The following is an 11374-nucleotide window of genomic DNA, read 5'->3' as shown; positions in this document are numbered from 1 at the left end:
CCAACACTGGGGGCTACAACATTCGAAAATGTAAAATGGGGGCTTACGAACCCGCGATATAACCAAGGTACACCGGTTAGATGATCTCTTCAAGAATTTCATAAACTAACTAGTTTTGTGCAAATCTTGAAATCACAGTTTTATAAGTGAGTAACAATAATTGTCGGTTATTTTTATCATTGATAAAACCAATTTTGAAACTTACGCATGAAAAAATAAACATGAGTCGCAAGAACAAATTCATGCTATTTTAAAAGTTCAAAATTTCATTTATAATTTTAATGAATAATTGTTGTTCTAAACACTTCAATTTACATTAAAATTAATAAGTATAGTCTATATGAGCAAAACAAAAGATAAATAAAGTTCAAGCACACAGTTAAAATTAGAACAAAAAAACACATATATGCTTGACATGCTCATACAGGATCAATACTTTATCACTTCACATGAAATTTATTGCAATATATTGCTTAAAAATGTCACAACGACAAACAAACAAATTCATGAAAACAAGTTGAATAAAAAACCCCCAAATTCAAAATTTGGGGTTTAACGGTTCGAAAATCGCCCAAATTCAGCCAAGAATGAACGAATTATGGTAAATATGAATAAGGGACGAGATCTACTTCCTTTAGCTTTGAAAAACAAGAAAATCCGAGCTCTTTAGAGAGAGAAAGAAGCGAAAATCGTGAAGGAAGGAGTGAGAAAGAGAAATGAAAAATCACGCTCAGCGATTCTCGTTTTGCTGACTTAAATGTCGTGCGCAACTGAATTAGTCGCGCGTGAAATACCAGCGCAACTCAGAAAGATGCGCGCACCTGGCCAGCGCGACCTACTGAGTTGCGCCCGAATATGGTCACTAAAATCACCGGTATCCAGATTTTGATCCGTTTGATCATTTTTGAACATTTTTTGCTCGTCATTAGACGTAATGACGCGCAAATTATCAAAATCTTTTAAATTACTTTGCATTCTGTAGTTTATTTCCTTCTTTAATAGTTTTTTGCATCATATTGCATGCACACCGTGCTTTGTGCCTTCCCCAAGCATACGTTTTGAACGTTTTTCGTAAGTGTGCCTTAAGACGTTCCGTGGTGGTGCTTTACGTAAAAGCACCCATAGACAGGTTTGTCATTTTACTGTACTGACATTACAAATTTCCGGGTTTTCTTCTTCTTTCACGTCCGAAGAAAAAATGAAGATGTTTTCATGCAGCGTAAAAATGCAAATGGCGTATTGTACGGCGTAAAATTGTACTGCGTAGGTGTTGCATAAAATTTCACTTCAGCCCAAGCTTTGCGAGATCTACCTCTCGGAACTAAAAGATAGAGAATTACTGTAGGCGTTAGCTCACAAATCGACAGGCGCACCGAACCATTAGGAACAGGCACTTCTTGAATGGAAGCAAATACGGTAGTTAGTGAGCTTACTAGCTTATCAGACAGTTAGGGTGTCGAATCACCCCTTGTATAAAGAAGCGACGAGACGATGTCGCGCCTATGTAGTCACGTGCCTCCAGTCTTGAGACACGTGTACTCATCTTGTGGACAAAAGTGCAGAGAGAGTTTATGACTTTCTTCCCTCTCACTGGATTTGGATATATGCCTCCAGTCCTGTGACATGTATTTCTATCTTGTGGACATCCGGCTCGAATACCGGACCATTTCGGCTCGAATTCCAAAAACCCCTTTTCATATTTTTTACTTTTTTAAAGTCAGGCTAAAGTTTCAATGACATATCGAGGGACTTTAGACCAACGATAAAACGATTCAGAAGAAACATCCCCTTTTATCCTTTTAAAACCGATATCTTGTCATGAGTTGACATCACCCAGAACACCTTTACTTGTAAAAGTGTTCTACAATTGTAAAGGATCAATCTAGATTCTTTAGCGCGTTAAGACTAGGAAACACTTTTTTCTAGCCTTAATAGCTACTTGTTTCAAACATCCCCTACTGGTTTGCGGTTTCCCTTATATGAAAACGCGTTTTTAAAACTTCCATAACTTTTGATTGCGGAGTTGGATTAAGGCGTGTGAGATATAATTGGAAAGCTATGAATGTCTACTTTCCAATGATGTTAGAATTAAGTTAAAATATGTTATGGATAAAAAGTTATGGCCGTTGGAGTGCAAGGGTATTGGTTTTAGGGCCCAGTTTAGGTGTTTTGATCATAACTTCTTCGTTTTGGCTCGGAATTGGGCTTATAACATATCGTTGGAAATATCTTTGAAAGGGCTATCCATCTGTATAGGGCTTGCATGGGAATTTGATATTTGTTTCATCTATTTGGCTCGTATTTCAACAATATAGGTTCTATTGGATCCAATCATTGCATTTGACGCATTTAGGTCCGTTATTAATCAAGTTTAAACATGTATGAACACGTTTTAGGCCTAATTAGTAATCGAACAAGGCTCTAAGATAACTTGGTCTCAAATATGGGTTTTAACTTACTTTGTAATGCTTTTCGTAGTCCATAAACACTTCAACTTTGATCTAACATGAAGAACGGATTTTTGTAACATCATCGCACTTCCTTTCGGGACAAGAGGCCAAAAGTAGGTGTCTACACCACCAACTCAAAAACCTCTCCCAGATGGAGGAACTCCTTGTACTTGTCGAACCCGTCATTAAGGTAGACCATGGCTGTGCTACCCACCGTATAGGCGTAAGGGTCCTTGAAATTGTCAATGTTGGCAACGTCACCCTCGGCCGCCGCCTCTTCCTCGGTTGTCTCGCCTTCAGCCTCCGCCTCATTCTCTACCTCCTTGTCCTCTTGGCGAGGGGTAGTCCCAAATTCAGAGGACAATACTTTGTCTCAGCTGAGCTATGGCTCCTTGAGACATGGCCGCCCCCTACTGAAGGAGATTCTTCAGGCACTAAGGGACCTTTACCCTTATCTTTGAAAGTGGCTGCCCTATTTTCAGAAAAAGGGCCGCTACAAGGGGGCAGGTCGGACAGTTCGTTAATGGAAATTCCCACTCTAGGTCTATCTGACTTGCTATGTTGGAGATGGGATGGTGCAGGAGCTGAGGTTGACGGACAAGTAGTGGCCGCCCAAGAAAGGGAAGGAGGCCTCTCACGAGATAGCAACTCGGCCGATTGCAAGGCCGAGTTGGCCTGTTGTAAGGAACTAGGTTCTGGGGTTGGCCCTGACACCCCAACAGCAGAAAAGACGCCCTGTGCACATTGGCGCTCTTCAAAAGAACAAGTTACTTCCAAGGCCGAGTAATTAGTACCTGTGGAAGCGATCGTTGGAGTAGTAGACCTAGTTTCTATGTCAGTGTTATTTGGGTCATAAGGGGTGCTAGGATTTACCAGACTATCGTCTAGATTTCTGGCAGCATAACGATCATGCGTTTGCATTGTTCTTGCCATGTCCGACTGTAGGGACAGAGAAGAATAGGTGGAGGAGAGTTGGTACGCACTAGAAATGGACCCACTCCATGCAGGAGACAACTTGTCTCCGTCTACTTTAGACTCCTCAGTCTCAGGAGAACGACGGGCCTCGTGAGGAGAAATAGACAAAGTCGAGTGTTGACCAGATTTAAAAAATAAAAAGCAAAAGAAAAATAATGCAAGTAAAAAAGGGTAAGAAAAATAGGCGGCCTACCTTCGTACGTGTAGAAAACTCGAGGAGTTCTTGAGAAGTCTTGAAAGTTGACCGGAAAGGTCAAAAATATGCCCAGAAAACTCAATTACACGGCGGAGCTCTTGAAAATTCAAAGAAAAAACACTTTCTCTCTCTAAAAGCTCTGATCTCTCTCTAAAATTTGCAAAGTTCCAAAGTGTAAATATGAGGTCAAACCCCCTGTATATATATATACATATGCAAAATTTATGGGGGCATATTAGTAAATTCATCTTCCCGCCTACAAAATTCAAACGGTTAAAATTTGAAAATGTAACCTAGAATTCAAATGGGTGAAGAGATAGTGCTGTTAAGATGACAAAAAAAAGAGACGATCGGATAATGGCACATTCAAATGGATGGTCAATGTAAACGGGACTAAGGTATCCAACCAAAAATCTAGGCGTCCGATTTCTCCCCCCGAAAATTCAGGCGGCATACTTCGTCCGCCTATTTCTCTGACCTAGGTGTCCTCTAAAGGAGTTTCAGGCGAATAAAGATAGATTACAAAGCCTAAGACGACTAACTAAAAGGGGGGGGGGGGCAGATTTATGCGCCTCAACAGCATATCCAATCTTCGTATACCCGTACGCTTCAAGACAGGTGAAAGTTCAGAGGAGGCGATCGTTAGCGTATGAGCCACCCCCTTTGAGGGGTAAATATTTAGGATAAAATACCCCATGTACGTGGACCAATCCCGTAGCGAAACATGGCCACATTAAAGGGCGACACGTGTCACTATGGGAAGATGACGCGTGTCTAAGGCTTAAAAGAGCACCTGAAATCAGCATTAAAAAGGGCCTTCTTATATTATGGCCCAAATCCCGAGAGATATTCATGAAAGCCGCAAAATAGCGCCTCCATACTACACGTGGCACCTCCTGATTGCACAGCCAATCATATCACGGAGAATTAGGGTACAAACCCTAGAGGGGCACAAACTCCCACCTCTATAAATACCCCAATCATTTATGATGGAAGGGGTGGATTATGACATTACACAAAAAAACATTGAATAGCTCCAAAATCTGTCTACTTTCTCTCTCCAGCCTTTTCCGTTTCAAATCTCTAACTTGATCGTCAGAGGAGAATATTCTGGTAAAGGAATATTTGTTTATTTTGCAGGTGTCCAAGTCTCATTGCCCGGAGAGTGCGACCAGTATCTGAGGAAATCTAAAAAAAATACCCGAAACACCTACAACCACAAAAAGAGGAGAAAACACTAGAATAACTAAGAAAACACAAAATAAGGTAGAAAAGGGAAAGCATTTATTAAAAAAGAAAGCTATAAAAAGAAGGTAAAAACAACCAAAATACTCATCAAATGAGTGCCATAAATAGCACTCATCAACATTATAAACATGTTTGTTTAAAGAAACACTACTACAAGAAGTGGCAAAGGGACCCCTTTAAGAGACCTGTTCAAATATATAACGGGTCTTTTGAATAAAACAGACCTCGTATAATAAGTAACAGGTCTCTAACATTGTACGGTCCCTTTATATTTTTGCATGAAAAAATGGGAAGAGGTAAAAGAGACCCGTTATTAAAAAAAAATTGGATCTATTAGCAAGAGACCTAAAATTAGACAAAACATGTCTTCTTACATTATCTCATGACACAAAACATAAAAATCTACACTCTTTAAAAAGAGAGAAGATATGTGGAACTGTTCCTTATGAACAGTAGGACAGTGTCCTTTCGCAATTACCCTCGGCTTGGGATGCTATTTGCGGTCTTGCCACTGAACCTTAACTCTTCCTTTCTTTGTTTTTCCTGATTTTACTCTCATCCTCTTATTTTTTCGTTTGAGAACACTAGAAGCATACTCTCAGTGAGCCTCCTCCATGGAATCGTACTTCTGAGTTCTCCATTTTTGCGGCTTCTGGTATGTCTATCTATTTTCCGTCGACACCGCTACTGAGGTAAAGATATTTTCTGATCTTTGTGTAATAGTGTTATATCAATTTCACAATTTAGGGTTTATTGTTGCTAAACTACAAAAAATATCTATTTTATGCCTTGCTTTAAGGTTTTTTTCCCATCAATTTTTTTTCCATCAATCTGGCGCAAATTATCCTGCCAATTTGGGAAGAACTTCGAACCAGAAGAACAAGAAAAATCCCTCATTTTTAGGGAGAGAAAGAGAGGTAATTAGCTTAGTAAACCTAGGAAAATGGAGATTTCTAATGTTTCATCTTCATTGTTTAAGACTCTTCTTAATCCTAAGAAGAATCTCTTAACTGCTATGCACAAGAGTTAATATGGATTGGTTCCTCTTTTTCTCCCCTCTTTTTGGTTGATTTTGACCTAATTATTGTGATTGATTTTGTGTTTTTTAATTTGATTAGATTTTAGTTTTGAGATCGTTATGATCCAATGGAATTTCATGATATCAGAGAAACCATATACGACTATCCTTGAAGCAATTGCAAAAGCCGCCGAAGAAAAAACGCCGGTAATAGCGCTATACAACTATCCTTCATTTTCCGGCGCATATTCAGCACTCTTCGCTCATCCCTTCCACTTTCACCTTCGTCGTCTTTACCTGTTGCCTTATTCTTCCGTTTTCCTCCGTCCTCCTTTCAGGTCATTCTCTCACTGAGTTTTTGTTGCCATTTTTCTGTTGATTGTAACAATTATGTAATTTCTTTGATTAAATTATTAATGTTAGCATTGTGTAATTAGCAATTGTCGCTTTGCATTTTTTTGTTGTTTTTTTTTTATTTTGACATAGATTAATTAGTACTGCATTTGTTTGTTGTTATGCTAGAATGTTGTGTGTCACTGGAAAAATTGTGTTGTGCTCCGTATTTATTTATTTTTAGTTTAAGTTTAATTATGTGTTTATCTTGTTTAGCTGTTGAGAAAATCAGAAATTAATATATGAGAAATGTAATATGAATTTAATTATACAACTTTTGTTTATAGGCCATTTTTGTTCTGATGATTTAAAAATATGTTACTTGAACCATGGCAGATGTCCAAGGATCCGATTTGGCTATCTTATGAAAAAAATATGTTAAGTGTCCAAGTGTCTTAGTCTTAGGTCTTACCAATGTTGGAGAGTCTAGCATTGGCACTCGCGTAGGACATTTGGACGCTTCATTAGGGAAAAAAACATTTAGTCCAAGGTAGATTGTATATGTTAAAAGTGAGTCCATTGTAATTGAAATTCAGATATATATGCAAATGACACAATTATGTTGTTATAGAATGAGAAATTTGAATCAATATTTGCCTGAAATGACTTGTAGTTGGTTATTTACAATGGATTTATATAGTGATAATTACATTTCAACTTAATTATTGTTATAATTTACTTGCTGGTGGTACAACATTAGTTTTGTTTCTCTCTCCATTTTATGCCTCATTTTGCTGCTAGGTACTGTTACTCATTCCACCATTTTCACTTTCTTTTCTTTGATTTTTTTATGGTCTGTGAAAAAAGATTGGACTTTTATCTCTAGGTTTGAACCTTGTGAGTAATTTCTTAAGCCTCAGGTTTTCCAAACAAACTCAGACTCTAATTGGTCTTCACTCATCTACAACATAACCCCAAGTTCACAATAGATTTATCAAGTAGGAACAATGATTCCAGAGCAAAGAAAGCATACAATCATGCAGTTCATCAATTAGCAAATACGTAGGGGAAAGCATCAGATAACACAAACAGAAGAACAATGATTTCATAACACTCCACTCCACTTGTTACCGGTGACCTGTGAACCTGTAACCACCGCCGTTGACCGGTTATGGTTGTCGTTTGCCGGTGACAGTCAACCGGTTTTCCACGCCGGTTAACAACGACGGTTACAATCGCCGGTAACCTTAATTCGAATTTAAAAAAAAAACAAAAATAAAAAAAAACCAACACTGTGGTCGTTGGTACCTAACCGGCGTGGTAAACCGGTTTGCCGCTACCGTTAACCGGTTCCGATCGCCGGTAACCGCAGTTGGCCAATCGGTTTTACACGCCGGTTGCCCGCGATCGAATTTTTTTAAAAAAAAAAATACAGAAAAAAACAGAGAAACTAACCTCTTTTTTCGAATTTCCGGCCATGAAAACACCAGACCACTGCCGCCTACTGCCGCCTTCCGCTGATTGTGGTCATTAATTGTGTGATTGTGGTGGTTGTGGTGTTTGATGGGGCAGTAAAAGATAAAAGGGTAAAAAATAAACTAAAAAATAATTAGGGTTTAATAAGGGTAATAACGGCATTTTGCTTGAAATGAGGGCAGTTTTGATCATTTTGGATGGCGGTATTTAACACCCCCCTTTCAATTTTGATTTTAAGGAGGTTTGGAATTGTCCTGCCGCTCTGTTCTATTTTAAAATAATAATTAATATTTAATAATAATAATTAATATTGTATTGATGATAATAATTTATTAATTTGAATAATAATTAATATTTATTAATCATAATAATAATTATCAATAATAATATTTAATAATTCAAAATATTAAAAATTAATATTTAATAATATTATTAATTAATAATCTCTAATAGTTGTAACAATTCTTTCAAAAAAAAATAATAATAATAATAACAATTTCTTTTTATAAACATTTGATATTAGAATCACAATGTGTGGAAACATTTTATTTGGGTATTGATTGTTAGTTCATTGAGTTGAATTATTGTTCAAATCTTTCCATACAATTTAAGAATTAAAAAAAAAAGTTATTTCAAGTAGTACTTTATATATCATTATTATTTTGACGGTTAAAAATATATGATTAAGACATATTTATAAGTTAAATTATTATTACTCATTAAATCATTTTATTTAAAATTTTTTGTGAAATAAATATAAGTAAACAGTTGTCTTTTATCTTTCTACTATTAACATATATTAAATATGATACACATTTATTTATGTTTTCACTCACCTAAATCAATGGTATATGCACTTAATAATAATAATAATAATAATAATAATAATAATAATAATAATAATAATAATAATAATAATAATAATAATAATAATAATAATAATAAGAATAATAATAATAATAATAATAATAATAATAATAATAATAATAATAATAATGTTGAAATCTGCTCTGATTGGCTCGGCTGTGCTCTGCTATCTTGAAATCAGCTCTACTCTGCTGAAATTTAATTTGCTCTGCTCTGCCCTGAAGCTTAAAAGAATAGGGCCTAAATCGATCACGTGGCATTTGATTTTTTCTGCCACGTGGATACATTGAACAATATTTTAAAATAAATAATATAAAACACTTTTTATTTTGATTAGAGCTGGCAAAAATTGACCCGACCTGAAAACACGACCAGAACCCGACCTGAAAAAAGCGGGTTAGGGTTGAGATTTTCGACCCGAAAACTTAAATGGGTCGACACGAACCCGAACTCGATATTAAATGGGTTAGGTTAAGGTTGAAAATCTCAACCCGAAATTGACCCACTTAAACCCGAAATAAATTTCAGGTCAAAATCAGGTCGGGTCAACCCGAACTGAAAACCCGAACTATTTAAGTATTAAAACAAAAACGTAAAAAGCCTATTAGCCCAGCCCAAATTCATAAAGAGGCCAGGCTTCCTTATTCAATACCCTAAAACCATCTTTTTTTTCCCCTCATTTCTTCAGCCGTTTTCCCCTTGCTTCTCTCTCTTAAATTTTCTCTCTCCTCAGAATCCCTATATCCATTCGCCATTGTTGATCCGAGTACTTTACCATTGTAGAATTCGAGATTTCATCATCTCCTTCACGGCGTGACTGCTTCACTCCTTCGCGAGACGCATTCCTCAATTCCTCTCCTTCATCAATCAAGGTATTTTGCTTCATAAATTTTATATTTACCTGATTTCGTTTATTTTGGTTTTTACATGCTAATTTTCAAATGTTATTACTAATTTTTGATGTTAAATGTTGTTGTTTATGTTATTATACGATTGTTTTTGCTAATTTTTGAATGTTAATGCCAATTTTTATTGTTAAATGTTGTTTATGTTATGGTTATTCTTGCTAACATTTGTTGTTGATTTCTGTTTTTCATGAGCATGCATGTTTTAATTTGTATCTTGGATTACTAGTTAGATCTAGTCTTATTTAGATCATATGCATGTTTTAAACTTTTAATTATATTAATGTTGGTTTGCTTTATAGGTTTGGCAGCAAGAAGTAGCCACCCATATTCAATTGGAAATGTTGTGTGATTAATCTTGAAGCTTGAGGTGGTGTCCGTGGTGAACAAGGATGTCAGGCACAACATCGCTCGATCTTAATCCAAATGAAAATCTTATTGCATCTTCAATTATTGTTTGAGAACTGTAATTTGTGTTATAAAAAAACTTGTTTGTAATCGTTAATTAGGATTGTTACTTTGTTAAACTACGCTATTTAATTTTGGTTTGAATTAAAACGCTTAACCTCTGAACAACTAGTGTTTTAAATGAAAAAAAATTATTCAGGTCAATTTTGGGTAAACCCGAACCTGAATATATCAGGTTTGGGTCGGGTTGATTTCAGGTCAAAGAAACCTGATTTTAACCCAAGTAAAAAGTCAGGTCAAATAAGGTCAATTTCGGGTTGACCCGAACCTAAAAATATCAGGTTCAGGTTGGGGTTTTCAACCCGAAAAGTTAAATGGGTCAGGTTCGGGATGGAGGGTAGCTGACCCGAAATCAAGTGACCCGAACACGAACCCGATCCGACCTGATCCGTTTGCCAGCCCTAATTTTGATACTACATACTCCCTCCATTTCAGAATGATGTTCTTGTTTCGTAAATCGATGCAAGTTTTTACTTACCTTTGATCGCAAATATCTTTAATCTCACACTAGCAAAAATTATAAATATTAAATATTAATAATCTACTCACCAAGACAAATTAAACTAGATCCCACATGAATATATTTGTTAGTTCTTATAGATTAAGAGAAATTTAGAAGGTTCTCTCTTTTTTTTTTAAAAAAAAAGTCAAAGATTCCAAACAAAACATCATTATGGAACGGAGGGAGTACAAATGACGAAAAAATATGAGTGATGGAGAGAGAATTAATCTGTATATCTTTATTATATAGGATGGGGTATATATATGCATACAATGTAATTAGGGTTTGGTTAGATCAGAATATAAACCATAGATCTAGAATATTCCTGAAGGATATAAGAAGGATAATGGATATCTCTAAATATTTCATAACAGTTCCCCTTGGATGTCCATTATCAAAGACTGTGCCTCGTTAAAATCGAAGACTGTGCCTCGTTAAAATCGACAAACTCTCCTCAAGCACCTTACCACTCCTTGTTACTATGGCATTAACGAGTCTCTTAGGGTCTAGGCCTTGAAAAGGTGAAGAAGAAGGGCTTGCATAGTCTTTCAAATCATTGGAAAGTTGAGAGATTTGTTTTTCAAGCATCTTATTGTAGGTCATCATTTCATTAAACTTCTTGTCACTCGCCGCCATATAAGTGTTCAACAACTTGGTTTGGATTTCAATGATTTCTTCCAAGTTGGTCCTAGAAGAAGAAGAAGAAGAAGAAGAAGATTGAATATAAAAATTATCATTTTGGGTCTTTGGAGAAAATCCGGGTGGGGAACCCTTTTGAGCATTGTTTTGAAAATTTCTCCTATTTTGATTGTTCCAATTACCTCTTCCTTGATTTTTACCATAACCTTGATTATACCTCTTCCTTGATTTTGACCATAACCTTGATTATGTTTGCCATAACCTTGGTTATGATAACCGTAATTTTGGTTTTGATTT

General features: G+C 36.1%; 1 long non-coding RNA gene across 2 annotated transcripts; it reads left to right on the top strand.

Moving 5' to 3' along the window:
* Nucleotides 1-5391: 5391 nt before the first annotated feature.
* LOC110729972 lies at nucleotides 5392-10035 on the top strand. Of its 2 annotated transcripts, XR_002512974.1 has the most exons (4): nucleotides 5404-5561; nucleotides 5669-5786; nucleotides 5988-6225; nucleotides 9771-10035. It is a non-coding gene; the product is annotated as an uncharacterized LOC110729972 (long non-coding RNA). The 2 variants fall into 2 exon arrangements; XR_002512973.1 differs by lacking the exon at nucleotides 9771-10035 and having other exon boundaries at nucleotides 5392-5561; nucleotides 5988-6607.
* Nucleotides 10036-11374: the final 1339 nt, after the last annotated feature.

The sequence above is a fragment of the Chenopodium quinoa genome, unplaced genomic scaffold (assembly GCF_001683475.1).
Source record: "Chenopodium quinoa cultivar QQ74 unplaced genomic scaffold, ASM168347v1, whole genome shotgun sequence".
Classification (NCBI taxonomy): Eukaryota; Viridiplantae; Streptophyta; class Magnoliopsida; order Caryophyllales; family Amaranthaceae; genus Chenopodium; species Chenopodium quinoa.
The sequence above is the reverse complement of the archived record's forward strand: the minus strand, read 5'-3'. Positions and strand labels throughout refer to the sequence as shown.